This window comes from Notamacropus eugenii, chromosome 3, assembly GCF_028372415.1.
Source record: "Notamacropus eugenii isolate mMacEug1 chromosome 3, mMacEug1.pri_v2, whole genome shotgun sequence".
Taxonomy (NCBI): Eukaryota; Metazoa; Chordata; class Mammalia; order Diprotodontia; family Macropodidae; genus Notamacropus; species Notamacropus eugenii.
The window spans coordinates 481,871,447-481,898,322 of record NC_092874.1 but is presented as its reverse complement, the minus strand read 5'-3'; the positions used below and the strand labels follow the sequence as shown (position 1 = coordinate 481,898,322).

Sequence of the window (26,876 nt, the reverse complement as noted above, 5' to 3'; positions counted from 1 at the left end):
CTCTCCTCTCTCTCTCTCCCCCATCCTCTCCCTCACCTCTTCCCTCCCTCCCTAGCCCCCTCTCTTCCTCCCCCTCTTTCACTCTCCTCTCTCCCTCTCCTTCTCCCCATCTCCTCTCTCTCTCTCCCCCTCCTCTCCCTCACCTCTTCCCTCCCTCCCTAGCCCCCCCTCTTCCTCCCTCTCTCTCCCTCTCCTTCTCCCCTTTCTCCTCTCTATCTTCTCTATCTGTGTCTTTGTCGGTATCTTTATTTATTAACAACGTACTTAATTCCTGAGCCTGAATCCTTGCTTAGTGTCCCTGACTTAGAAAGGAACATGGCAGGCCAGGCCCATGGGTGACCGGGGCATGGCAGGGGATTAGGGCACTTAGTCTCAAAGAGACAATGGGAAGACAGGCTGCAGCATTTGATCAACTCTGCAGCATACCCCTCTGTTTCTCCCCCTAATCAGATACTGACCTGCTGGCTGGACATCACACTCCTATAATCACTTCCCGCTCCAGCATGGGATCGTAGAGTCAGAGGCAGAAAGGACCTTAGGGGTCACCAGGTCTAGCAATTGAGGTGAAGCACTATGATCAAAGTTATAGAGAGTCCTGCAGTTGGAGCTGGAAGGGATGCTGGAGGCCACTGAGTCCAATTGAGCCATTTCCCAGAAGAGGGAAGTGATGCCTGGGGAGGTAAAGTGACTTGGCCACAGTCATACAGGTACTAATGGGAAAGCTAGGATCTTCATGTGGGCCCCCTGACTCCACATCTCAAGCACTTTTCACTGCATATGACTTTCTTCTGGGTATTAATGTACAGATGAAGCTCTGACCTTCACTGCACACACATGTACACACACATGTGTACACACACTCACGCACATGCACACACATACTCTCCCCAAAGAAGTTCCCTCACCTGAGGATTTCCCTGTATTAATAACCTCAGGAACCCAGTCCTCCCAGTCCTTAATGATGACTGGGCATCTGACAGTTGGAGAGCAGGGTAAAGAAGTGACTACTATATTAACCAGAGGTTCCAACAAATGGACCAAGAGGAAAAGGAAGGGAGCTGCATCCTTAGGACTCTGTGTAAAATACATAGCAAATGCTCCCCACTTTGCACAAGAGAAACTCCCTTGGGAATTCCCATTCAGATTTTTGCTTTGTGAATACAGAATGAGGGCTAAAGTAGTTGACTGATCCCAGGAATGTTTGTACCCAATTATCTGAGCCTAATGCATTCATTCAGGTGAACCTTCAGCAAGCACTTAGTTACTCAGGGATCTTACTTTCTTAAAATAAAAGAGGAGGGGGAGGGAAAGGAAGTGGAGAGGGAGGAGGAGGAAGAAGAGGGGAAGGGGAAGAAGGAGGAGGAAGGCTCTTATGGATGTTGGGGCTGGTCCCACTCTCTTAGAGAAGGTCTCTGCAGAAGATTGGTCTAATGTCATTTTGATCTCTCACTACCTTGTAAAGAGTCAGAGACCTTGAAAAGTTTTCTCTTGGCCTTAGCAATAGGTCACAGACTTTTTGTAGCACCACATTGCATCATGGAATCAGCCAGTGAGTTCCCCAAGCACTTCCCTAGAGACCTGAGGTGGATGGGTATTGGTCTGACCAAGACATTGTTTATTGATTTCTAACTTCTTGGGGCCAAGACACCACTGGCGGCAGGAATTCTACATTGGCAGATGTGTGCCTTCTAGAAATGACCCTCCCACTTCTCCTTGCCCAGCCTAATTGCCTCCAGCTTTGGAAGCTGGCCTGCCAGAAAGCAGCCAGAATAACCAGTTCATAGCTCCAAGTGGGAGATTGTCATTGAAGAACTAGAAGCACACAAGATTGAGGGGTCCCACCTAACTGAAATCAACAATACTTCTTCCTGTCCCACAAACTAGGGTCTAGACAAAGCCCAGAAACAGAAGGGAGAGAAACTCACCAGCTGCAGAGATCAATAAAGGTGAAGGACAAAGGGACGGATGCCTGACCCCAGTGAGAAAGTCCTTTCCATGACCAGGCCAGGAATTCTTTGGCAGAGATGTCTGTTTGCTCCAAGTTCCATTACACATGGAAGACTAACCCTGAAAGACATAAAATAACATAACGGTAAGGAGTGGAATATCGGACCAAAGTCTGTGAACAGAGTTAACATTTGGGTTAAAAGGGTAGAATAAGTCACAAGAGGGAGAGGGTGGCATGGGGAAAATACAAGGTGTTTGCACCTAGTTACACCTGAAGCCAAGCCGACAGTAGCTACCTGTGGGCACAGGCTCTGGGTCTAGGCAAGGTCAGACACCATCCATTATATTTCAGGCCTGAGGCCAGTGCACAGTCTAGCTATGGCAAAAAAAGGTGGGGGGCGGGGAGAGGCAGGAAGGAGCTGTTGATTCTGGATAATGCACAGGGTTATATTTCTATCACATCAGAATTTTCGGTTGTTCTGACCTTTCAGAGGACAGGATAATGAAAATGAAGTTTGGATTTTATCAGAGATTGATATTTCAAATAAGCCCCATGGTATGCTAGTGGACAAAGGTTTTGAAAGCCCTTGGATCCCTAGTTTTTCCAGATTCTGCAGAATGTCTATAATTTTTTTTGCAAAGAGGAGAGAACTAGCAGAGTGCTATGCCTCTATGAAAAGTTAGTTCCCATACATAGATTCAGATCTACCCATCCTCCAACAAGCCCTATCCACAGACTACTACTGTATTGTATGTACCATCCCAGAGGAAGTACACGCACCTCTACCCAGGCTGCCATATTTGGAATGATGGCAGCAAGGCATCCTTCCCAAAACATCTGTCACCCTGTGACCAGCCCAGCATCAAGCTCTATGACGTTGGCCATTTGGACTGGACTGTAGAGTATGAGAGAACAGACTGTGGAATCATCCTGAAGAGGCCATCTGGGGCCAGATTGTGAGGTTCTTTAAATGTCAACCACAGAAGCTCATACAATGAGCTAAAAGCAGAGGGGCCACTGGAACTTCCTGAGAAGAGTGACAATGGTCGGCCTGTGCTGCAAGATATTCATATGGCAAGGGCACAGAGGGTGGCTAGGAAAGGGAGAGAATGGATGAGGGGAGAATTAGGAGGTGACTGAATTAGGCCAAGTGAGGGGCAATAGGGGCTGAGTGTGATGGTGTAAGTAGAAGGGAAACAAACACAAGATGTGATGAGGTGGGATTAACAAGGTTTCACAACTGGCTGCACATAATGAGGGAAGGAGAGCTAGAAGCCTAGCATAAAGCTCAGATTGTGATCCTGGAGGGGGCAGGAAGAATGAAAGTCTCCAAGAGATGTTTGGGATTGGTTTGGTGGGAAAGGGAAGCTGGCGAGTTCTGTTACAAATCTGGGGACTTTGACATGCTTATGGACCATCAGATGAAGATGTCAGCCAGGCAGTAAGTGATGAAGGACTGGAGCTCAGGAGAGAGATGAGGGCTGGATATATCAATTTGGGAGCAATCTGTGCAGTATAGATGCTAACTGAACCCATGGGGGCTGATGAGACCACCGAGAGAAAGAGCAGAAGCTAAAAAGAAGATCCAGTAGACGATGACGCACCTGCAAAGGAGACCAAGAAGAATCAGTCCCACAGGCAGGAGAACGTAACCAAGCACTGACATGAGCACCTAGGGAGAAGAAGCCATCAAGAAGGGTTGGCACCGGGGTGGGGGTGGGGTGAGGAGCTAGAGTGGCAGATGCTGCAGAGAAATCGAGAAAACAAATACATTTCAATGAATTTCACTGAATCCTGATGGAAATCTTCAAGATGCTCTCCAAAGTGTCAATGCCCTTCCTAAAGCAGGCAACCCAGAACTTGACATATACAAATTTATGCATAATATAGGTATATGTCACATACATATATGACATATCCACATATTATATACACACATATGTGCATTGTGTGTGTTAGCCAGCATTTATATAGCTCGTTAAATCTTGCAAATTGCCTTACATGTTAGCTCATTTGATTCTCACAACAACCCTGTGATACAGGAACTATTATCTACATTATACAGATGAGGAAACAGGCTGAGGGACTTGGCCAGGGTTTGAGGTAGAACTCAAATCTTCTTGATTCGATTGCACTTCTGAGATTCCCACAGTATCCCAGAAGTTGTCTCCCAAGGATAGAGTGCAGTAAAATGCACTCTGCTTCTTGTAAAGCTAAAGATGGCAAGAAGTTTCTGATGACTGTGCAAAGAATCACATTGAACTTGCAGTCCACTGAGACTCCCAGATCATTTTTTCAGACAAACTTCTGCCTAACATTGCCTCCTTCATCTTAAACATGTAAAGCTATTCTTTTAAAACTATTTCTTCAATATCGTGGCATATACAAACTCTTCCAGCATGCCTGGGAAGGTCGGCATCCAGAGCTGGTGACTGAAAACTTCCCTCTTCTCTCAGATCTCTACTCTACCAAATTAATATTCCGGAAACAAATCCATGTTCCTCCCTGCTTAGGAAGCTTGAGTAGTTCTCTAATGCCTCAAAAACAAAAAACAACTACTTCATTCAGGGGGAGAGGGAAGGATAATAAAGAAGTTTGCCCAATAATTTTGTTGTGTTTTTAAACTTCTAGGCAAGTTATGCATAGAAGATCTGCAGTTTCATGTGCAGTCATCTTTTTATTGTATTATGTTATGGAAATGCTTGTTTGATTCCATAAAATGAAAACAAAATTTAATAATAAAAAGAGCAAGGAAGGTTTCCTCAGTCTGGCCACTTCCATCCTTTCTAAGCTTGTTTCATAGGACTCCTCTCTGTTCCAGACAAATTTGCCTCCCAGCTGGTCCCTGATTTGGACATTCCCTCTCATCTTGACTCCCTCTCTGTGCTTGGAATCCTCTGCCTCCTAAAATCCCCTCATTTCCAAGGCTCAGCTCAGGTACCACCTTCTATTTAAGGTTTGACTGATCTCCCCCCCACCACCACCACCATTTCCACATGGGCTTTCTCTCTGCTCATATTACTAATGCATACTTCTCTGTGCGCACGCTACTAAATGCCATCTCCTCCAAACAGAATAGAAGTTCTTTGAGGGCAGTGATTGTGTATACCCCACGGTGTTAGCTATATATGGTGCTTTGCATATTGGAGGGTCTTAAGAAATCTTCACTGAACTGAATTTACAGCACATAGAGGAACTCATTACCTCTTTCCGTCTTTCCTGAGCTTTATCTACCTATTACTTGCTTCGTCCAGTCTTCTAGCAAAAAGATCACCCTCTTTAGCAGAGGAGTACAAAGAAAAATAAAGAGTACTTAGGTTGGAAACAAGTGGGGAATGGCTAACCAAAGGGTGGTGCAGGGACAGAACGGAACGCTCCAAAGCTGTGAGAAATGAGACATCTGATGGCTACAGAGAATGAAGTTTATGAACTGATGCAGAGCCAGGAAAACACTACCCAGTAACTAGAATCATGTCAAGGGAAAGCACAACCACATATCCTTAGAATCGAAGATCAATGTAACAGAAGTATAAAGATCAAGCAGGACTCAAAGGAAAAGATACAGGAAGACACAGGGTGCATGGAGGCAGAAGATCCACAGGATTTTGGATTTTGCAATATATCAATCACTTGTGCTGATTTTTTAAATCTCTTTAAAAATGCTATTTACTATATGGGTTGGCTCTCTGAGAAAGGGTTTGGGAGGGATACAGGGCATAGCTAAAAGGATACAAAAAATAGAAGGCAACAAGAGAAGCTTTAAAAATCTACTCTTTGGGTCTGGCCATTCAACCATTTTCAAATCCACTGAACTTCACTGTCATCTAGTCCCCATTTTCATGTGTCTGCAGAATAAATAACAGGGGGGATTTTGTCAAATGAGCCAACTCTCCAGTCAGGAGAAGGATACAAGAATCGGGGAGTTTTCTAAGTATTTAGAAGTTTGCAGTCCAACTCACAGGGAGAATCCATTGTAGATTCTGAATGACAATGCAAAGAGCTATTTTTAAAAGGCAGAGAAGCAAGGCAAAAGAAGATGGAAAAGGAAAGGCCATTATGGGAGCAAAGGATGCTGCATCATGGCTATTGGTCAAGTCCCTTGGGGGCATCTTGTAATATGTGGTCTAGAACAAGCATCTACATTCTAGACATCAAAAAGACTCTGGCCTAAACTTAAGAAATGAAGACAATGACCCTAGTACTTTTTTTTAACTTCCTCTCTACTTCCTTGTTCCCCTCTCCCAAAATGGATATATTGGGCAGCCATTTATGACTTTTTTCCCTGTTTAAATTTATTCCTTATTCTCATACTGATAGTGTTTTTCTTCACATAAAAATATAATTGATCATTTAAAAAAAAAAAAGAACTGGTTATGCTTTCTCATTTGGAGCTAAGGTCACTGATTCATCCTCTAGCAATAATGATTGCATTAGCTATCTGATCATCATATTTTCTCTAAGAGTTTTAAGAAAATTTAAAAAAGCATGTTGATGGTAATTATTGCACATCTACCTCATCTGCTCCTGACACAGGTCTTCTAGAACCATGACACATATTTGTATTCATGCCCTATCCCCGTCCTTGTTTTCTTCCCATACATGTATCTTTTTCAGACTCAGTTTAATTGGTGACCTCCCTGTGCAGGCTCCTTGGCCTCTTCTGACAAGTCTCTCTGTCTTTCCTCACTGGAATACTTTTCATTTGTATCTTCTGGATTCCTTTGTGTCCTTAATATTCATCATCTTGGTAATACAGTAATAGTCTATAGCTCCCCTAGGCTATGATTCATCCCAGCATTTCCTCTATAGTGGTCAATGCTTCAATCACTACTTCAAGGATTCATGATTTCAACAGAATGGGGACTTAATGAGACCCATCTACGATCTATCAAATTGTCTTTGAGTGAGGATGGCCTATCATTCCTTGGAACTAGCCCTCTCCAATCTTCATGAAGTGGGTCTTTGGACAATAAATGCATGGACATTACATGGTCCATTTACTAGCCTTCAATGGCTGGTAAAACCTAACAGACTTCCGGTTTCATTGGCTTAACATTCAAGGTCACAGTAATAAAGCATCAGAATAAGGCTGGAGTGGAGGATTTTGCTCTTCAAAAATGGGGACACTTCTCCATTTGATTGGTCCGAGATCAGAGTATCATTTTGGGGTGACCATAATTTCTCATCTCTCCTCTCCCTCCCTCCCTTTCTCTCTTTTTCTCTCTCTCCCCATCTCTCTCTCTCTCTCTCTCTCTCTCTCTCTCTCTCTCCTCTTTCTTCTCCCATTCCTCCCTCTCTCCTTCCTCTCCCCTATAGGCCCACTCTTCATCTTTCCTCTTTGTTTTCCTTTTTCCTGCATCTGTGTATATATGTGTATATGTATATGTGTGTGAGTGTATGTAAGTATGTACGTGTGTATACATATACATTAAAGATTATATATTTTTTCCCTCCTTGGCCAATATTTTTTGTTAACCCAAACATCCCACTGCTCTCCTGCCCCACTGCAACTTCTCTATTGTTTCCTTTGCAGTTCTCTGAACCTACTCTTTTGCTGGTTTATGACTTCTCTCTCCTGGGTGGGTTACACTGATATAGTTACTGATCAAAACAAGGTTTCTGCTGCTTTCTATTCCTAAATCAATCCATCATTAAGCATTTATTAATTAACCCCTTATTATACACCAGCCACAGTGCTAGGAGCTAAAGAAACAGACAAAGAAATAAATGTTCTCAGTTTTCAAAAAGTGTCCTTTTTGAACACTTAACTAGTGCATAGGGATAAGGGCTGTCACTGTGAGCTCGCTGGTACAGAGAACTGTCAGATGACAAAACTACCTCTGACATTTCAAGTTTGTACCTTTTCTCCAATTTATAGTCTTAGGCAGTGCCCTAGAGAGGCCAGAGGTCAAGTGACTTACCCAGGGATGCACGTCAGCACAAGTCATAGGAAGGACTTAAATCTGGCTCTTCCCAGTACAAAGGTCAACATACTATGCATTACACTATGCTGCCTTTTGTAGGCACACACACATATACATGCATTTATACACATATGCCTAAATATATAGGATATACAGAATAAATAGACATGAAAATACAAAACAGTAGAAGGTAGCTTGGGAAGGCAGTGCTAGAAGTTGGGAGGATCAGGCAAACCTTTGTGCAGGTGATGCTTGAATTGTTTCAAGGAAAGGGAGGGACTCTGGGAGGCAGAGTGAAGAGCACGGTGAATTTGCCACATTGGGAATGGCAAGGGTAAATTCATAGAGATAAGAGATGTATGTCTAGAACAGAGAGAAGGCCATTTTGGCTGGATTAAAGAATGTGGGAGGGCCATGTGAAGCTGGAAAGATAGGCAGGGGCCTGATTCAAAAAAACTTTAGAAGCTAAGCAGAGTAGGTTTTAGAATTTGCTTTTACTTAGGAGGTGATGAAAAAGTCTCTTCGGTTAACCTTGTTCTTTTCCTGGAGCCTTCACCGGGATTTTTCTATCAACATCTCTCCCAACACTGGTCTTGTCTCTACACATTTCTGAAGTCTTTTTGTTGTGATGAACATTGGAGTATGTGACCTGTCACTCTTCTCTCCCTCATACTCATGCAACATTTCTTTGAATAGAATGGTCATTCTTGGTGGCAGCTAATTCAGGGATGAGGCTGAACTTCTCTTGATTTTTTATATACTTATTTTCCAGTTTTTTCTCTCAATATACATGTTGCATTTGAAAATCTTGTATAATTCACATTAGTGTTCTTTGGAGAAAAAAAATCATTATATATTTTATTGGCTGTTTGTAAAATTATTTCTTTGTTATTGTAGTCTTGGAGTTTGGTGATAGTATGTCTCGGTAAGCTGAATCTGGAACTCATTCCAATTGGCATCTGGTAGATTCTGTCAATCTGATATCTATCTTTTGATTTCAATAATTATGGAAAGCTTTATTGTACAATCTCCAGAAATGTGATTTTTTTTTATGTTTCTTGGCTGTCTGATAACTTCATGATATGTACTCTGAGGCTATCTCTTGAATATCTGTCCTCTAATATCTCTAACCACCTCCATCCCCATCTAGTCAGTTGCCAGATCTTGTCAATTCTACTTCCTTGGCATCTTGCTCATTCATCTCCTTCTCTCCACTCACAAGGCCACCACCCATGTCCTGGTCATCATCAGATTTAACCTGGATAATGGAGATGGCCTCCTCATTGGTGTCATTCTCCAGTCTCCCCTTTTCTACCTAGATTCCACAGATTCTCCAAATTGATATTTCCAAAGCATTTCTGACATCTTTCTACTGCTCAAGAAATTCCAGTTACATCCTTTTGCCCCTGAAATACAAAGCTAGCTCTTCTCTTTGACTCGTAAAGCCTTTTACAGCTTTGGTCCAGGATTATCTTTTTGATCATTTCAAATTCATCCACTTTATGTATGCTAAGATACCTACTTTCTGTTTCTCACACATCGTCCCATCTCCCACCTCTATACGTTTGCAAAGGCTTGTCCAGAATGCTCTCCCTCCTCACTTTTATCTCTTAGGCTCCAAGTTTCCAATAAAGCTCAGCTCAAGTGCTATCTGCAGGAGAATGCCAAGCCAGACATCAACCACTTTCCCCTCTTTCTACTTTATTTCCCACTAGAAATTAACTTTTAAATTGCTTTGTATTTAATTTTTGGTGTTCATGTTCTTACCTACAATAAAATATAAATTTTTTGAAGTAATAAAATATTTCCTTTTAATATTTTTTATCCCCAGCACAGTACTTAGTATAAAACCCAACACATAGTAGGTGCTTAATAAGTGCTTCGTGATTCAGACTGGATTCAGGTAAGCCTCAGAAGAAGTGCAGGTAAGGTCTGGTTCCCCAGTGGGACAACTCACGCTCAATGGATCTTACCATAGTGATATGGATAGTTACAGGTTTGGTTTATAGTTAAAGTTATGGTTTATCTCAATTCATACCCTCTGCTCTGGCATAGTGGTTGAGTATGTCCAAGAAAGGACAAGAAGAGATACAGGGAGGTCTCAGGCAGACTCACGGAGCGGTAAACATGGTGGAAGGAAAGCAAAGAGGCCCTCAGAGGGCAGGGTCTGGTCACTCTGGAGACTCTGAATCCCAGAATGCCAGAGGTGGCTACCAACTTCAACCCAGTACTGAACAAGGATTCCTGCTCTGATCTATCTGAAGAGTGGTCACCAGGGAAGTCTGTGTACACCAGCACACCAAAGAGAGTTCAGAAGAGTTCAGAACTGGAAAGCTGAGTCAATGCACAGCCATGTTCTCTGACCCCAAGACCTCAGGCAGTTTACAACACAGTCCCAAGACACAAGTTTTTAAATCTGTTTTGTTTTCCTTTGTTTTCTCCCCAGAGACAAAGGCAGAAAATACAAGCTCACCAGAGCATTGCAGCTCCTCATTAAACAGTCATCCTGTGTCCTTTTGTTCTCAGTCTCTTCCATCAGACTCAGCTCTCCAATTACATTAGAAACTTCAGAATTCCAGCTCAAAAGCCAGCCCCCCTACACACACACATACACACAGGCACATGAACACACACATGCAGACACATGCACACACTTTTATATATGGATTATGAGTTATATTGGAGTGGGGGAGAGGCTGATGAGCTCATCAGAGCTTGTGGCAGAAGCTTCTGGCCTCCTCCTTTCCCAACTCAGCTACTTTGCCTCCCTAGTGTGGCAACAGGGAAGAGGACCACAGAGATCCTGGCCACTATTTTCCAATTCTCTTCAACATTCCTGAGCTTTAGCATCCCCTACCCACACAGCATCAGCTCACCTGGGACCCTGGGCAGGTAAACATTTGACATATGTGGCCCATGCGTGCAGATCCACTCTAGAAGTCCCCCCCACCCCAGGCCATGGCCCTCTCTCTGCACTTTCCTCATCCCTCCTACCATCCTTTTAATGTCTAGTTCTGAAAAAAGTAACCTAATCAACATTAATCCCTGGAAAGGACATTTCAATTAATTGCTTGATTATGCAAATAACTGTCCAAAACTCTGCTCTGTGACTACTGATATATATTTATGTAATTTTCAAATATATGTACATATGTATGTCTCTTGAGTGATATATATGTACATATATGGAATGCTATGAAGACAACCTGAAGAAAGAAGAGACTTTACCATGCCAGGTATGCCAGGCATGATTTTCTGTTTGCAGATGATCGTGCACTCAATGCAGCCTCTGAAGCTAAAATGCAACAAAGTAGGGACCAATTCTCTGCTGCCTATGCTAATTTTGGCCTAATAATTAACATCAAGAAAACACAGGTGCTCCCTCAGCCATCCACACCATCCATACATGGAACCATCAATTACAACAAATGGAGAAGTTTTGAATGCTGTGGATAAGCTCACTTACCTTGGTAGTGTACTTTCCAGGGATGTCCACATTGACAATGAGGTTGATGCAGCATTGCCAGAGCCAGCAGTATGGGAGAGAAGAGGTATTAGACTGACTACCAAACGGAAGGTCTACAGAGCAGTTGTGTTGACCTTATTGTTATATGCCTATGAAATATGGACAGTCTACCACCACCATGCCAGGAAACTGAATCACTTCCATTTGAACTGTCTGAGGAAGATTCTGAGGATCACCTGGCAGGATAAGGTACCAGACACTGAAGTCCTTGCTCAAGCTCAACTAACAAGCATTCAAACTATGCTTCAGAGAGCGCAACTCCAATGGGCTGGCCACATTGTTTGATTGCCAAATGTATGCTTGCTAAATAGACTATTTTATGAAGAACTCACATGGGGCAGGCGATCACATGGTGGCCAGAAGAAACGATACCAGGACACTCTCAAGGTCTCTCTCAAGAACTTTGGATTTGACTGTGCCACATGGGAGACACTGGCACAGGACCACTCAGCATGGCGTGCCCACATCAGAAAGGGTGCTGTGCTCTATGAGCAAAGCAAAATTGAGACAGCACAACATAAATGTAGGATGCGAAAATTTGGAGTAACCACCCCCAAAATTCATATGAACTATCTGTGCCCAACCTGTGGTAGAGCATTCTGAGCTCATGTTGGTCTGATCAGCCACAGTTGGACACGCAATGGTGAGGCCATTTTGGCCCTCTTCAAAAAGGAAGGACAACAACCAACCAATAAGAAATACCCTAGGGCTGTCCCCTCAGGAACAATTCTAGAATTCTGGGAGAAAGCAACATTCACTCTACTGGACCCAATCTGTGAGTGAGAATTAGCATTTGGGTGAGTGGCCCAGAGTGTGTACTCCACTTGGATTATTGTAGTAACTTCCTGAATCATCTTCCTGCTTCAAGTCTATCCCTTCTACAATTTATGTCCAGTATAGTGGCTTAAATAATCTTCCCAAAGAATCAGTCTGAACATCCTTTACTTAAACACATTCATTTCTGTTACTGCAAAAGACAAGATCTTCCAATCTACTTTGTTTCACAAACAAATTTCCTACATCTTGGTTGAATCATTGGAACTTAAAATCATTTAACACACCCCAAGGAAGTTAATTAAAATTCTTTCATGTCACCTCTGTCAAACTGATTGAAATGATCCACCCAAAGTTTCAGCCTCACTTTGTATCGAAATGAAACCCAGACGGGTCCAAGTTATGTCTTCAAGGAACCTGGGAAGGAGTGAAAAGTGATGTTTCCAGGGAGTCATTATCTGAGTGTTGGCCACACCCTGCCTTCCACCTCAAACAATCAAATCAATTCTCCGAGTCCTTGTCAGAAAACTGCCCTCTAATTATGATTAGCATTGTTTGTGTAGCCACATCCAGATCAATGACATGAATGCCTCCATTTATATCATACACTGTAAAACTATGGTGTTGTCCATGTGTTTAGAGTAAAAGGACTTGGGAGGAGGGTCTTTCACCCCCACTACTCCCTTTCTGTTTGACCTTGAGTGAGCTGTCCCCTGTTTCCTCTTCCTCCATCCAATGAGGGTCTTCTGTTAGATGATCTCTAAACTCCCCAGCAGCTCTAACAGGGCACGGATAATATGTGTATGGAACCCCTCATTACTATGCATACAAAGACCTCATAGATGGGTGATCTAATCCAACCCCTGGCCTCATGATGGGGATACTTTCCATCTGGAAAGCACAAAGCCTCTTTCTTTGGCTTTGTTTAGTTAGCTGAGCCTAAACAGTCTAACGACCCCACCCCAGGGGTGAAGCTCAGGGCTCTGTCTGCACACTTCTGTTTTCCAGTGGTACAAATGTAGTTGTAAAAATATACACGCTACTCATTGTAAACGGGCTCACTGTAGCTGAACTGTAAATAGACGTGTAATTTGCCTGTAAAAATTCACTACTTGACGAAAGGGGGTGTAAAAGCTGTCATGACCTGTAGCACAGATATACTCCAGGAGGACCGGACTTTCTGGCTGGCCTGGTACAGATGCTCCTGACTGGAAGGAAGATGGCAGGCCATCCAGCCTTGTCTGGGGTAAGGCTAGGTGCAGGTTCCAACAGACCACACTGCTTTCCAAACATCGCTGCTAGGAAGCTGGAGCCCTGACTAAGAACTATCAAAGAAAGAAGAGGTTGTTCATGGAAACAGTAAGAAAGTCAAAGAAACCAACTCCAGTGTGGTCACTGTTTTCTCTGTCAAGGAGAAAAGTCTGGGGATCAGAAAGGACTTTGTAGAAATCTTTAGCAGGGAACTCAATCCCATTATCCGTGAAGATGGCAAAGAATCAAAGCATTAGGAAGAAGAAGAGGGAAAGCAGACTGAGCGGGGTGGGGGCACAGGGCACAGAGTGGTATACTTAGTGAGGAAGACCTGAGTTCAAATTATGCCTTTGTCTTTTATTAGCTGTGTGACCCTAGGGAAGTCATTTAGCCTAGCTCAGCCTCCGTTTCCTGAGTTGCCAAAAGGGAATAATAATACCCTCACTTCACAGGGTTGTTGTAAGGATGAGATTATACATGTATATGTTTATGCGTACACATACACATATGCATGTGTGTATATATATTTAACATATACATATATATTATAATCTCTAAAACCTTAAAGTGCTATACAAATTACATATGTATGGATCTATACACACATATCACTTTAGGACCAGGAAAGCATGCTCCATGTAATATTACCTCTGATTCTCCTAACAAGTCCATGAAGTAGGTATTCTAGCTATCTTTTCCCTTTTTACAAATCTGATCATTGAAATTCCGGTAAGTTATGTGATGTTCCCCAGGGCACAGAGATAATGAGATTAGTGGTCATAAGTTGCTGAGTTCTGGCCAGGTGGCTCCACTGATCACAATGTTGGGTATTGAAAGAACTGGCAGGTGTGATTGCTGTGATATTGTCAAGGATATATGAAGAATCATGAAGAATGGCACAGATGCCAGGATCCATCAATCAAACACTCATTTAGTGCTCCCTATGGGCTAGGCACTGTGCTGTGCTAGAGATATAAAGACCAAAAGTTAAATGGTCCCTGTCCTCAAGGGCATTACAATCTAATGGCAGAGACAACAGGCATGCAAGTGGGTCCATACAGAGTATATAGGATGCATCTACACTGAGTAGATGAAAGGTAATCTCAAGGAGAAAAGGCTAAATTTGCAGTTGGGAGAAGTAATAAAGGTCTCATGTGGAAGATACAATTTGAGCTGAGTTTTGAAGGAAGTTCTGGTTGAGGTGAGAGGAGAGGGCATTCCTAGCATGGAGGACAGTGAGTATAAAGGCACAGAGGTTAGAGATAAGACTATTTGTTGTCAAGATCTGCAAGTAAACCAGTGTGCCTAGACCACAGAGTGTGTACAAGAGGGATGGATAAGATAAAGAATGAAACCATCAGAAGAGACCAGGTTGTGAAGAACTTGAATACTGATCAGAGGAGGGGATAAAGAGGTCATATAGGGAAAGAGCAGTGATTCTGGAAGTGGAAGGAGAGCTGTGACATGGGCAGACCTACATTTCAGGAAAATCACTTTGGTACAAATCTGGAGACCAGTCCCTGATCAATTAAAGAAGTGAGGGAAGGGCAAATAACAGTTTGAAAATTAGAGGCTGATGATTTTCATGTTCATCATTGACAAAATTCTGTGATACGTTACTAGGGCTAAATGGAAAAGCTTTCATTTCAACTTAAAAAAACCACCTACTTCCCTTGTACCCAATGGGGGTGGGGGGCAGCTTGGCTAGATGAATGTCTGTCCAGGGGAGAGCAGCCAAGATGGCGACTGTCTTGGGTTTGAGGGTTCGAGACCTTGGTCTTGAGGGCAGTTGAAGGAATTCAAGCAGATGAATATGATTGTTCTCCTCAATACCTGGTGGCATGTAGCACAATGCCTGGTATACAACAAGTGCTTAATCAATGTTGACTTCAAATATTCAAAGGCTGCCATGTAGAAGGGTTATTAGAGCAGAACTAGAAAGTGTGACCAGCAGCCACCCAGGGGCCAACCTCAGCTGAATGTTAGGAGCACCTCCCTCCCTGTTAGCAGAATGGCCTGGTGAGGGTTGCAGAGGGTTCTCTCTCATCGGAGGCATCATCTTGCAGCCTGCTTGTTAGGTGTGTTGTAGAAAGGATTTTGTTCTAGACACTGGTTGGTGTTGATGGCAGTCAAGGTCCCTTCAACCCTGAGACATTGTGACTCCATAAGCATTCAAGATGGGAAACAAAGATTATTGAAAGTTGACCTGACTTCCTCAAGACCAGGCATCCTGGGAGAGTCATTTCCTTTTTTTTGTTTTTTTTTCTTTTTCTGGTCAAGGTAGAAGGTTTAGACAATTTTTTCAACTGGTAGAAGGAGAGATGAATCAACATGAGCCCAATGTCAAGCATGCGTGTGTTGATTTGGGATTGGTTTATCGGCTAAGCAAAAAGGGTAGGAGAGGCAACATGCATTTATGAAGTGCTTTCTACGAGCCAGGGACTATGCTAAGGCCTTGGATACAAACACAAGCCAAAAGACAATCCCTGCCCACCTGGGAGAGACAACACACCAAAGAAAGCTGAGAAGAGAGGAGAAGGCCAGAGGAAGGGGGGCACCCCCTCAGGAACATGTTAGCAAAGTCCTAAGGCTACGGTAGTTAGTGATACATGGATGCCCACTTGGAAGGTCATCTCTCCAGAAGTGCCCACCCCAGAGTTCTTGCACAGGGACTGCTTTTTCTTATCAGTGACATAAGCCAAAGCGGAACAAGGAGCATATAAGCTGGAAGGGACAGATAGCCTGCTGGGTAACAGAAACCAGATCTAAAACTTCAGAACTGGGAGTCAAACGTAATTAGGTGAAACCTTATGGGGATAAACTTGAATGTCTGTATTGAGGTTAAAATGAAAACAATCTCACCAAGGAAGAAGAGGGGAAGCATGGCCAAAGGAAAAAATCATTCCTGTGAAAATGAGTTCTAAGAGATGTGTTTCGGTGGAAAGAGCATGGCTCAAATCGCCCCTCTGCCATTCCTCCGTTTGGGGCTCAGTTTCTTCATTTGTGAAAGAAAGCAGTTGAATTGGACAGTGTCATTGCAGCTCATCATCTCAGAGCCTCCCATGGTACCTTGCATATTGAGGCATTATGGTCCAGTAAGGAAAAAAATCGACTGGAGCTAGAGGCAAAGGTCCTGGATTCAAGTCCTGCTTCTGTCACTAAATAACTGTGATTTTAGGCAAATTACTTAATCTCCATGGGAATCAATTTCTTAATCTGTAAAATGGAAGAGTGAGGTGGGAAAAGGGTCAGAATTAGACCTCAGAGGAGTTGCCTTCCAGCACTAAAGGCATTGACCTTTAACTGCCCTGATATTGGGCACACCAGGTGAGCAAAGTTCCTGCCCTATGGCAACTGCACTTCTCTGCCACTTACAGAGTTGCTTGGGGCACTAAGATATTAAAGTGACTTGCCCAGGTTAACACCCCAGAATGTGTCAGAGGTAAGATCTGAACCCAGGTCTTTTTTTTACTCCAGAGTCAATCCTGACTCCATCAGCCTCACACATAGTAAAGCACTCAAATCCATCAGTGAGTGAGGGGGCGTCTGCCCCAAGCATGTGAAGACTTTCCCAAGTGGAAGTATATGAGAACAATGTGTTCCAATGATTATGAAGGTGCGGGCTGCAGGTGCCATGGAGTCCTTAGCGCATGGTTAGACATGGAAGATGCCAGGGTCATCCACGGCCTCCCAGGCCATCACCAGTCCTCCCAACTTTTGTCCTGTGGCTAGATTTTGACCCATCTGGAAGAGAAAGTGAGGCAGGGGACTTTGTTTGGCCCCACCTTCCTTCAATCCAACTTGCCCAGGGGTCAAGACCCCATGGACATCACTGATTCTTTCCACAAATGAAGCAAAAACAATGTTAACAGTAAAGGCCAAAGCCATGGTTATTGAGCTGAACTGAATTCTTTCCAATTTGCCAGTGGGTAAACCAAGGGGCCAGTGGTGCCTTTCCCAGGGTTACAACACATTTCACCGAGCATCCAAGGCCAAACGGAAAGTCCTCTCTTTCGACATTACAATTCCCCCTTTAAAGATACTCCCTGCCACCTCCACCCCCACTGCACACGCACACTTACACACCTCAGTTTTTTACGAGCCAGGCCTCTAAGATGGATGAGGGCTGCCTGGTCTCTCTTGGGGGTGACGACTCCAAGACAGCAAGAAATGGAGCTACAACTCATGCGCTGGGCCCCCACTTTCCCCACTCTGACTTTGAAGCCCACAGAGCTCTGCACTGTCCCTTTATCTTTGGGGTCAGGCATATTTCATCCTTTCAGAGCCCAGCAGTGTAATGGGATCCCAGGACAGAAGGGAGGGGAAGGGCGGCCGCCGAAACACGGAATTTCCTGCCCACTCCAGGCACGTGTCACCGCCCCAATGTTATTCCAACCTTGTGTTTTATCCTTTAAATTAAACATACAGTAAGTGTTTTGTGTTTTTGCATTTAATTTCCTGGAGTTTTTTTTAAGTGTGTGGGGGTGAAAAGAATAGAAGAGATTCATGGAGAGTTTTATTGTGTACTCAAGAGGCTGCAGTGACATTTGTGGAGCCGATTGGGTCTCCAGAGAAAACTCATAATGAAGGGTTTTTTGTTTTGTTATTTTAGCATGTGCGTTGGGTCCTGAAGCGCACAGAATTATAAAGGCTCCTCAAACCTCACACAATAGCCTGGAGCTAGAGCTTTGGCGCCATTTGGGTTCTGTTGGGTAATTACATCGTCCTGATGTATTTATAGAAACTTGGGGGCTCATGCTGTGTTGGACTGGAGCACCCAGTAAAACCAGAAGTCTTCAGGAAAGGTACCTGGGTCGCTCAAAAGCATGGCCAGGGAGTGAGGAGAGATATGGCCATCTTTTCTCACAACGAATCCTTCTCAATTTATCTGCATCCGACACTGTGCCCTCCCTGCTCTTCTTGGGTGCTCTCTCCACTCTCTTGGTTCACCTTCTACCAGCTTGACCACTCTTTCTCAATCTCCTTTGCTGGATCCTCCTCTGGATCAGGAGCCCTACCTGTGGGTGCTCTCCAAAATTCTGTGTTGAGCCCTCTTCTCTCTATTTTTTCTTAGTTATCTCACTGGTTCTGTGGGTTTAAATATCTTCTCTACAAGTTGGCTCCCAGATCTGTACCTCCAGCAACCAACCCCTTCCTGAATGTCTGTGCAGTGTCACCAATTACCTATTAGAGATTTCAAACTGGAGGCATCTCAAAGTCAACATCCCCCAAAGTGATCCCATTATCTTTCCTCCCAAACACTCTCTTCTTCTGAACATGCCAGCTTCTGCCAAAGGCACCACCATCCTTACAGTCTCCCAGGCTCAGAACCTCACCATTAGCCTTGATTCCTCACTTGCCCTTTCTCCACATCCAATCATTGGCCACAACTTACAATTTCACATGGGTCTACTTCTCTCCACTCACACAGGTATACCTTACACCTGCCATTGTCGCTCCTTGCCTGAAGCTCTGACCCTATGGCCCTATGGATTCTCTTTGCTCTCTTCTACCAAGTCTCCTCCATCCTCTGGTTCTTAGATGTCCTAATGGTGTGGGGCCCTACCATAGCCCAAGCTAAAAAACAGACAGCATCTGCTCTCATACCCATCCCCAGCCTTCTGCTAGAAGAGTAGAGAAGTTCTCTGATAGTCTGGGAAATGTCCCCTGGTCCCATGGAGTCACACAGTAAGTGTCTGAGTTCACATGTGAATTCCTGACTCCAAGCCCAGAGCTCTGTCTCCTGGACCATCAAGCTTCCTTGTGGCTCCTGCCTTTTCCTCTTTCCACAAGTTCAAAGTGTAGGGGTGAATTTGAGAAAGTCAAGCCAAACTCTCAGAGAGTGGAAAGGAAAGTTCAAGAAGAAGGAGGCTGGGGGAACTTCGACCCAAACAGCAAACATCAATCTCTAGCATCTTGATTTCCTTGGTAACAGCTGCTAGAGGTGTAGGCAAAACAGGAAAACAGAACCACAACATCTCAGAGATGGAAGAGTCATGGAGGGCTGTGGAATCCATCTCTACAGAGAACAACCCTCTCCACTCCCTAAGAAGCATAGGTCCAGCCTTCACTCTAGCACCTCCATTAATGATCAGTGTCCTGCTTTGGGGAGGGGTGGGGGGGGGGCAGGAAGGGGCAGGAGATGCAGATTCATCCCACTTTTGTTGCCCATCAGGCAGGATGGTTTTTCCCTCCATTATGTCCAAATTGGAATTTTGAAACTCCTACCTCCTGCCCATGGGACTCTCCTCTGGGGCCAAGGAAAGGGAGTTTTCTAAGGACAGTGTTCAGACAGCAATATTAAGTTATATTGTGAGTTATATTGAGGTCTCAGAGGATGCCTACCACACTTTTCCATTGTCTCCTGGAGCTAATTTCAGAGACAAAATAGAAAAGGCATTTGGCCAATGGAAAAGAGCATTAAATTAGGAGTCAGGAGACCTGCATTTTATTCCCATCTGCCTAGGGCCTTCCCAGGATCCCAAAGAGGAGTTGTCCAGCCTCAGGGGGTTGGGTAGCCTCCCATCTGGGAGGAGTGAAAGCTATTTAGGCTGGAAAAGAGGCCTGGAGGGGACGCAATAACTCTATTCAAGTACCTGAAGGATTGCTATATGAAAAAGAGACTAAACTTTTTCAGTTTGGCCCCCTGAGGAAGGAATCAAGAGATATGGGCAGAGGAGGCTCAGTGTGAGGAGACATCTACCACGTGTCCCAAAGAATGGATTACCGTTGAAGACAGTGAGTTCCTTTGCCCTAAATGGAGGTCTCCAAGTAGAAGCTGGATGAGTACTGGCTGGGTGTCTTCCAGTGGGTGGTTTTCCTGATTTTGTCTAGACTGGAAGGCCACTGAGGTCCTTTCTCCCCTAAAATCACATGATTCTTGAACTGTTCAGGCACATGTTCCCTAGTCTCTAGCCCACAGGACGCAGAAGGAGAGGGCTGGGGCTCCTGCTAGCCTAGAGGACTTCCATGCCCTAAAGGAATTGAAATCCCTTTTAAGTGCCTAGCATCAATCAACCAATTAACAAGCTTTTATTAGGTGCCTACCCTGTGTGGGCACTGTGCTAGGCAGGGGGCATACAGAAACAAAGAACAAAACAGTTACCACTTGCAATGAACTTGCATTGGAATAGGGGAGGCAGGAATGTATATAAATGTATATGGCATGAATGTAAGGAGGAGAAATGTGACTCTGTACGAAGTGGATTGTATCCGATAAACACCAGGGGCTTTGGGAGGGAGAGTCCAGGCAATGGGAGGGTCATAAAAGGTGGCACATGGTAAGTGCTTAACAAATGCTCATCCATCCATCTATCCATCCATCCATCCATCCATCCATCCATCCATTTATCCATCCATCCATCCATCCATCCATCCAACGCACAGAGTTCACACATGGTGTAGTCCCTTCATCTGCTGCCCTGAAGCCATGAACTTCCTTGATTTTAACAAAATAAGTAAAATTGCAATAAAACATAATGTTAGTAAGTGGATTTTTTAAGTCAATATGTGGCCCCCAGGGATACTCATGCATTATTTGGTGGCCCCCCATTTCTATTTCAGTTGCATACTACTGGTTGGTGTCTGCCTCAGTCTGCCAGCCATTACAGGTCAGAGGACTTCCAGGCTCCAAAGCCAGCCCTCTTTCTGCCAAAGTAAACCATTCTGCTCATCTTTTTATCACCAAATCATTTCTACATTTAAATCACATCATGGAGCTCATGTCCTGGAAAGACGAACTTCCACATGAAGTCATGGTCCTGTGTGTTCAAAGATCAGCTGTGACCAATGACTGTTCTGGACTATCCTGGAGAGCAGGAATTGGGCAAGAAGTGTGGATGGGAGGAATGTGGATCCTGCTGATTCCATGTAGCATGACATGAAGGACATTAGAAGCACGATGGCTCTGTAACAACAGAGCTGGAGTCACAAAGAAATCGATTCAAATCCTACTTCAGATACTGACTAGCTGCACAATCCTATGCATGCAACACTGAGCCACCCTTCTCCATCTGTAAAATGGGCTAGCTTCATAAACCTTCAATTACCTCAGATATGTGAGTTATATTACGTATTCTAAAATAGATAAGGCATGCAGTGGTACATAGAAAGCCAGGATCAAGCAAATGAAAGATCAAGAACATTTCACAATATTGTTAACAGAAAGTAATAAGAGGTTAGGGGGAAAAGGTCAGGAAATTGGCAGCCAGATGTTCCAAGGTTCATGAAAATTCCTGCCAGTGCCTAGGAAACTGTCGATGGTGGCCTCACCATGACATTTCAGCCTGCCTTTTATGGGCCATTAATTGCAAGAAGGAGGAGTTTTATCTGGTCTTTGGTCTAGGATGAGATAATGTTCTCCATCCTTCCAAAAGTTCCCACCCCAGCTCAGGAAGACAGGAGAAGTAAAGGGCAGGCCAGACCCTGGGATCTATGTGTCAGCTTAGGAGGGGCCTCCTGCCAGAGTCAAAGGTTGGTTCCTAGGGGTTGATTCAAGGAAATGGTACCTTTCTCTTCAAAAACCCAACCCAGAACTGAATGTGTGGGAAGTTGATATTCACAGTCACCACTCCTGGTTTGCTGGCCTGGGCCACAGGAAAAGGGATAAACATTCCCAAAGAGTTTGAATTATTGTCCAATCTGTTCCTTGACTCTCAGAAAACCTCCAAGAGAATCGTGGGGGAGCTCCCACTGAGCAGGACTGAGGTTCATGGCTGTTTAAAAAAAAAAATTTTTTGAAGTCCAGTCCCTTTCTCCAATAGAGTACCTAGAAGTAGATGAGAATCATGGCTCAGCTGACTCGGTGGACCAGTGAGATCTGGTACTCTACCTTCTACAGAACCCATGTGGGGAACATGACCCACAGAGAGTCTCAGAAGTTGTAAGAGGCAAAACAGGGATTTAAACCAAGGTCCTCTGATCTGTTTAAATGCCAAGCTGAGGACATTGTCATTTTTTCCTTTCTACACAGTAGCCAAAATGATGGTTTCTCACATCTGCCACAACATTTGGGAAAAAATAGTAGAACCAGCTTTCATAGACTGGATGGGCTATTTATTGGGTACATGAATCCTGATACCCAGGAGCTCTCATGGAACACAGGATGATGATCACTATAAAAAGCAATTGGACATGAAGTCCTAGAGGGAGAGAACCATGTGGGGCATAGACTCAGATATCATCTCACTCACTTAGAAAATCTCTCCATCAAGGTAGTCCCAATCCACCCACACATGACCTTCCTGGGTAACTCATGCCCACATCTTCCCCTCATCTCTACCAAGGAGTCCACCCAACAGGCTGGAGACTTGCCACACTTCCTCCTGGCATTTTAGAGTTAGCTGTGGAACACTAGGGCTGACCACCTAGTGTCTTTCACCCTTGCCCCATGGTCAGTCCATGTTCTATGCTCACCTTTCATTTCCTCGATGATGCTTGTGGATCCAAATGCTTTTCGGAGTTCCTCATAGGCTGTATGCCACAGATAGCAAGCACACACCAAGCAGGAGCCTCTCCACTGACCTCTGGATGATACCTGCTTTAAAAAAAAATTCTTCAAAGACTGTTGTTTCAGATCTAACAATCAGAGAGCAGCACCAGTGAGATGGTGGATGCTGAACTTCTGTTTATTAGAGACAAAGTGTAGGGCAATAACATTTTGTTCAACTGAATTGAGCTAAACTGAAGCACAATTCAAAATTGTCCCTAGGCCTCTCTGGTTGTTCTCTGTGCATAAAGCCTGTTGGGGAAACTGAGAGCTCTGGGATTTCTAAAGAGCTAAACTCTGTTCTTAAACCAGGGAAAATCTTCATTGTGCTGATGGTTCCCAGAACATTTTCTCTGGACATGCCAACAGCAGAGGAGAGCACTGGCCAGGTTCAATGCTCCTCAGACAGTTTTCCAATGGAATCTTCAAAAATCACCCACAGAATAAAGCTGACTCTTGTACATACATCAAGTATCAGGAGAGCGCAGATGGAAATTGTGTCTCTTTGACTTCAAGTTTCGTTTGTTGTTTCTTGTTTTGGGGTCATTTTGTTTTGTTTTTCCAGGGAAATAATACTACTTAGTAATTCTGAAGCCAACAACATCAGTGAAGGCATGATGGCAGGAAGATTATCCTGTTTTCCTTCTATCTTGGTAGGTTTCTTTCTACCCATGGTAAAAGCATTCCCTTCCTTGGAACACAGTTCCTACGACAAAGCCTTCCTGTTATTTAAGCTTCTGGAAACTAAATTTACAGGAGGCCATTTCTGGAGATGCACATCCCTAAATACTTCCAACTGAGGAGAAATTGTTCCTTGCTTAGGCAGCCGGACCCCAGCTCATCTGGCTGCTAGTTCTTGAGGCAGGGACAGGAGGTGATTGCTGCTCTCTGGGGGCTGCTTAGAGGAAAGGTAACTGGCCTGAAAAGAGGAAGGACAAAATCCTCTGTGCCAATTGAGAAATGAGACCCATTAGAGTCTGGGAAATTTCATTCAATTAAGCAAAGAAAAAAATATATATATATATAATATGTATAGTTATATTCATTTATAGACACATGTGTGTGCATACATATGTGTATATACATATATGAATTTATTTATAAATATAAAACATTAATATATGCAGAAAGACAGAGAGAGAGGGAAAGGGAGAAAGAGGGAGAGAGAACTACAAAATTGAAATGGTAAATAAAGGCCTTGTATAGGAGGTAACATTTGAACTATGCTTTCAAGAAATCTAGGAGTTCCAAGAATCAAGAGCGAAAGAGTGAGGAAAGTTCTTTCTAGACATTAGTACCACACTGGGTAAAGGCATTGTGATGAGAGACGACATTCCCTGTATAGCTAACAAGTCAGTTTGAGAAGAAAAAAAGGCCATAGAAGGGAGGTATATGAAATAAGACTGGAAGAAGGTGGGAGCTAGACTGTGAAGGGTTTTAAATGAGAAGACAAGTGGTTTATATTTTATTTTAGAGGTATTAAAGAGAGACTGAAGATTTTTGAGTGACTAAGGAGACAGGGTTATAATCAGGTTGGCTGTTAGGTTGGAGAATGCATGTGATAGTTATGTGGGAGATGAATTAGGAAAGGGTAAAGAGTCCAAACAAATGACATATATCTCAGCCAAGTCTATCCATCACTATCCTAAAACCACAGGTGACAAACAAACCTCAGGTTTTCTTGAGATTTGGCTGATGAATTTTCTAACTCTAAAATAATTGTTGGTAGATTGATTGGTGTGGCACTGAGTAACTAATTTAATTTAGGTAGAACTGTCATTTTTAATTATTAGTTCAGTCCTTCCATGCACAATTGATATTTTTCCAATTATTTAGATCTGACTTAATTTATATGAAAAGTATTTTGTAATTTTGCTTATATAATTCCTGGGTTGTCTTGGCAGTCGACATCCAAATATTTTATAATGTCTACAGTAACTTTAAATGGTATTTCTTTTTCTATCTCTTGCTGTTGGGCTTTGTTAGTTATATATAGAAATATACATATACATATATATACATACATATATATGTATGTATGTATATATATATATATGTATGTATGTATGTATGTATGTATGTATAAATGCCAGTAATTCATGTGGGTTTATTTTATATATCCTACAACTTTGCTGTTTATTATTTCAAGTAATTTTTATTTGATTCTCTAGGATTCTCTAAATATATCATCATGTCATCTGCAGAGAGAGAGTTCTGTTTCTTCTTTGCCTATTCTAATTCCTTCAATTTCTTTTTCTTCTCTTATTACTATAGCTGACATTTCTAGTCCAATACTGAATAATAGTGGTGATAATGGACATGTTTTTTCACCCCCAATCTTACTAGAAATGCTTCTAACTTATCCCGATTACATATTATGTTTTCTGATGGTTTTAGATAGATGCTACCTGTCATTTTAAGGAAGACTCCATTTATTCCTATGCTCTCTAGTGTTTTTAATAGAAATGGGTATGGTATTTTGTCAAATTCTTTTTCTACATTTCTACATCTCTTAAGATAATCATATGATTGCTATTAGTTTCATTGTTGGTATGATCAATTATGCTGATAGTTTTCCTAATATTGAATATCTGCATTCCTGATATAAATCCTACCTCACCATAATGTATTTTCCTTGAGATGTTACTGTAATCTCTTTCCAAATATTTCACTTAATTTTTTTGCATCTATATTCATTAGGGAAATTGGTCTATAATGTTCTTTCTCTGTTCTGGCTCTTCCTGGTTTAGGTATCAGCACCATATCTATATCATAAAAAGAATTTGGTAAAACTCTTTCTTTAACCTATTTTCCAAAATAGTCTATATAGTATTGAAATTAGTTGCTCTTTAAGTTTTCAGTGGAATTCCCTTGTAAATCCACCTGACCCTAGAGACTGTTTTCTTGGGGAGTTCATTGATAGCTTGTTCATTTTCTATTTCTCAAATGGGGCTAAGTATTTTATTTCCTCCTCTGTTAATCTGGGCAACTTATATTTTGTAAACATGAATCCATTTCATAAGATTATCAAATTTATTGGCATACAGTTGGGCAAAATAGATCCTAATAATTGTTTTGATTTCCTCTTCATTGATGATGAATTCAACCTTTTCATTTTTGATACTGGTAATTTGGTTTTCTTCTTTCTTTTTTTAATCAAATTAACCAAAGGTTTATCTATTAGGTTTTTTTTTTCATAAAACTAACTCCTAGTTTTATTTATTAGTTCAACAGTTTTCTTAATTTAAATTTTATTAGTCCCTCCTTTGGTTTTCAGAATTTCTAATTTGGTACTTAATTGGAGATTTTTAGTTTGATCTTCTTCTAGCAGTTTTTAGTTGCATGCCCAATCCTTTGATTTTTCTTCCTCTATTTTACTCATGTGAGCATTTGGAAAGAACCACTTTCACTGCGTAGCGTAAGTTTAGGATATTGTCTCATTATTGTCATTCACTTGGATCAAGTTATTGCTGTTATGGTTTGTTTGACCTATTCTTTCTTTAGGATTAGATTATTTAGTTTCTAAGTAATTTTGACTCCATCTTTCCACGGCCCTTTATTACACGTAATTTTTATTGCATCATGATCTAAAAAGGATGCATTTAATACTTCTGCCTTTCTGCATCAGATTGTGAGGGTTTTTATGCCATAATAAATTCATTTTATTGTGCAGTCAATTTTTGTGTAGGTGCCACATACCACATTATGTGTCTAGTTATGTGCATGTTGTCTCCCATATTAAAATGTGAGGCAGATGCTGTGTTTTTGCCTTTCCTTGTATCCTCAGCACTTAGCACAGTGCCTGGCACATAATAAGTGCTCAAGAAATGTTTGTGGACTGACTGAGGAAAATAGAGGCAAAAGTGATTGAAGAGAGAGGGGAAGAACATTTCTACCAAAAGCATGGACAGCTAGTCAGATAATAATAGGTCATCTTTGGATGGTGATCTCTGACCTAAGATGGAT

The 26,876-nt window shown here is 42.7% G+C and overlaps 1 long non-coding RNA gene across 1 annotated transcript in view; it reads right to left on the bottom strand.

Annotated features, from left to right (window-relative positions):
• Positions 1-294: 294 nt before the first annotated feature.
• LOC140531777 (uncharacterized) overlaps positions 295-26,876 on the bottom strand; it is a 48,918-nt gene continuing 22,336 nt past the window's right edge. Inside the window, exons 2-4 of the long non-coding RNA XR_011976436.1 lie at positions 22,838-22,958; positions 1,926-2,067; positions 295-671 (exon numbers count right to left, since the gene is read on the bottom strand). This is a non-coding gene — a long non-coding RNA (uncharacterized lncRNA). The remainder of the gene's footprint in view (positions 672-1,925; positions 2,068-22,837; positions 22,959-26,876) is intronic.